This window comes from Octodon degus, unplaced genomic scaffold, assembly GCF_000260255.1.
Source record: "Octodon degus isolate 3935 unplaced genomic scaffold, OctDeg1.0 scaffold00142, whole genome shotgun sequence".
NCBI classification, from domain to species: domain Eukaryota; kingdom Metazoa; phylum Chordata; class Mammalia; order Rodentia; family Octodontidae; genus Octodon; species Octodon degus.
In genome coordinates, this window is record NW_004524718.1 from 2,791,671 (window position 1) to 2,795,221 (window position 3,551).

Genomic DNA, 3,551 nt, shown 5'->3' on the forward strand with positions numbered 1-3,551 from the left:
AACTGTTGCATCGTCTCTGACCTCAATAGCTCATGTAAGTCTGGGAAATGTTCATGCATAAGGATAATCCCGTGGGTGACTTGAAATTGCCCCCTACAATGGTACATCATCAATCCTTATGGAAGCCTTAAAAAAAAGTTTGGAAAAATGGGTCAGAGGAGGCAAATATAGCATCTACCTTTAGAGCTATTAACCAGGAATTCTCTCAGTTAAGAAATCTTGCAGTGGAGTTATTTTCTTTTTCAAAATTCAGGTGATGATATTTGCTTATTCCAGCTCTGGCATGTTTTTATCATCACCGTCTTGTGAATCATCATCTGCTCCACCTACTTCTGGTAAATCTACGTCCTCACCACCACCCATGTTGTGCATCATCTCAGAGAATGATCAAAATTAGACATGTCTTCATCAGAATCATCCTCCCAGTCTTTCCAACAACTGAAATCCACAGTAAGCCCATTAAACTTTGCCTTTTCTTTTTTTAACGTAGGCCAGGACTGGCCAGATTTTCCTTTTCATAAACAGCATAAAATTGATTTGTCTGTTCTTTTATGCTTGGAATCACTTGGATCAATACCATGAAAAGAATCAATTTCATTTAAATGTTTAAAATTTTTCCTCCAAGACAACTGAAAGTAAGTTTGGATTTTTCAAAATTTACATTAACATCTTTACTGTCTTCAACACAAAATTCAATGAAGACACAGTCCCTTTAATCATACCACTTTGTGGAAGCAAGCTGCATTGTGAATGGCGTGTGGTACAGGGGAGCGGGTGGGCAGACCTCTTGCTGGGGCTGTTTGGAACTCAGCTTTTCTCTGGTGGCAGCTCTAGTGTCTCCTTGTCAAGGCCTTCCAAAAACATTGTTTGTTATCCTGGAGAAAAAAAAAAAAAAAAAGGCTGAGTCCTTGGTCAATATTTGAGATGAGTGTAGGGGGCCTGGCCCTAGCTCAGGCCTTTAAGTGGCTGCTTCCACAAAGCTGTCAGCCTCAGGTTGCTGGAGTTCGAACCTCACACCTCTCCCGCTGGCCAAAAGTGCCCTGAAGGCATTCGAGGAACAAATATATATATATATATATTTGAGATGAGTATAGAAGGCTGAATAAGAGTTTCAGGCAGAGAAGTCAGAGAAGGGCATTCCAAGGTGACTGAATAATATGGAAGCCAAGAAAAATATAGTCCATCTATTATTTGGAGTAGTTGGTGAGTGCTCTTAGAAAGGCAAACAAATGAAAACAGATGACTCTTTCTTACATAAAACAGATGCTCCTATGGGAAGGTGAGACTGGGAGGCCCCTTCCATCATGAGCCCTGTCATATCTTGAGGGTGGTTGCTTTCCAATCCACTTGGCAGGTGGGGTAACCTATCTCAGAATCATGTCTGCTAGACCTGGACGGCTCTTCACACCTGTTTATGTGCCTCTTGGAAGAACTCAGTCATGGTAATGGCTAGCTCTGTAGGAAACTGAGACTACAATCTACCTGAACATATATTAAAAAAAAAAAAAAAACACTTTTAGAACCCTCCACAGTTCACCATAAATGTTTCCTTCTTGCTCATGTTTCCTTATAAGGGTGTGGAAGGAGGAAGTGCTGTGTGCTGTGACTCAGGAGCTACCATGCTTCCCTGTGTTCTTCAGCACTGCTCTGGGGCCTCGGTAAAGCAACAGAGAATCCAGTGAGGGGTCAGGCTCAAGAGTTCTGTAAACAGAACTTAGATATCTGAAAAGCTAGAAAGTAATGACTAGCTGTTTGCTGAATAAAAGAAATTTGGCAGCAACTAGCCAGTACTTGACATCATTTGACTTTGAAAAAGCCATTTAAACTCAACACTTAGAGACCAGTGTGGCTGTCCTCTTTGCCACTTGCCTGAAGGAGTTGACCAAATTCCCATCCAGACTCTGCTTTAACTAAAAGTATGGAATCTCCCAACACGTACATAGGCTTCATGCACAAATGCTACTCCTAGCAGTGTATAAAACAAGCTTGCTCTGATGTTTCCCCAAAGCACAGATCACATACATCTATATAAATGGGAAGGTGGCTTTAGTGAGGCTGAAGTTTTGGGCCAACATGGCAGACGAAGTTCTTTGCCTGCAGTTGGGAGAGGTTCCAAATTAGGCTCTGGTAGCAATTCTTCCTTTTCTCTCACCCCCAGGGGTGCCTGACTTACTTCTTAGGTGAGTCATTCTCCAGTGGGGAAAATGCTATCCTTTAGTGAAGCCAACTTTCATGTCTCATTGACTCCTGAATAGGTTTAGAGCGCCAAAGTTGGCTTAACTGTTTGGCCACTCAAAGGCAATTTTTCTTCCTTGACATGGTTCCATTGGCAGCAGAAGTTCCTCAAAAGGTTGTCAGGCTTCTCGTTTATTGGCTTCTGGTCACCTTCATATGCCAGCCACCATACTCAGAGTGCTCCTGTAAACCTAGTTTTATTTCTGCATTTTCTCATTCCTCAAATCTTGTCCCTCAGCTTGATATGGCAGAATGATGCCAACTTGAACAGCAGACCTAAGGGAGCTCACCTGAATTGGATTTTTCCGTGTGACTAAGGAACTGTCTTCACCTGAAAAGTCTCATGGAACACTCTGTGTTCAAACTCTTTTTATAGCTCATCCTTTATGTCTCTTATCCTTTGAAGTTCAGAGCCAACTGGCTTTCCCACCTTAGCAAGACGTCCAGAATCCTCCTGTCCCCTTTTTGGCTAATAACTAGGCCAACTATTTCCCGAGCTCCTCTCTCTCTCACACAATTCCTTGCCAAAATTCATCCAGTAGCAACCAGTGGTCTGCCTTTCTACTTGTGCAAACTACACTTGAAACAAATATTTTACCATTAAAAACATGAAAATCAACTGTTAAACTATTGCATCTGCTCACTACAGCTAATACCCAAACCATTAAGCCAACAACACAGTTTTGGTAATTTGGTTTTGTTTTGCTTTTGTGGCAGTGGAATTGAATCACAGACTTTGCACTGAGCTTTATCCCTGGTTTTATTTATTTGTTCATTAAGCGGGGTGACATTGAGTTGCTGAGTTGTCCAGGTCAAGATAAAGGTTCGTACTGTTGCACCTGGTTATTCTTTGGGTTTTGTCATAACAGCAACCTCTCTTAGGTTTCTGTGTTAAAATAACAACAAACAATTGTTGTTATGTTAGAATTAACAATTAAGCCCTAATTGATTACCACACATAAACAACTTCTTCTTGCCTATATCACACTCTAAGGCATACTGGGAGGGTGTTACCTTGTGTAATCATCCAGGGACCCAAACTCCCATCATCTCAAGGTTCTGCCATTCGTAGAAGCTCAGTGTCTTCTACTGAGGTACCCACATCTGGCTTCACATGAGGAGGAGAAAGTGTAGGGTATAAGTCAGGCAAGGGCCAGGCCTGAAATGGGTGCTTGCCACTGCTGTGTCCATTCTGCTGCCCAGCATTAGGTCCATCTTCTTGCAGAGGGTGAGAACAGATAGCTGAAAGGGCATCAAGCAAAGAAATCGCAGATGCTGACTCCAGCCAGTCAAGTGTCCACAAAAGAAAAAAGGAC

The 3,551-nt window shown here is 42.2% G+C and overlaps 1 pseudogene; it reads right to left on the bottom strand.

Annotated features, from left to right (window-relative positions):
• Nucleotides 1–267: 267 nt before the first annotated feature.
• Nucleotides 268–745, bottom strand: LOC101568753 (annotated as a pseudogene).
• Between the last annotated feature and the right edge of the window lie 2,806 nt (nt 746–3,551).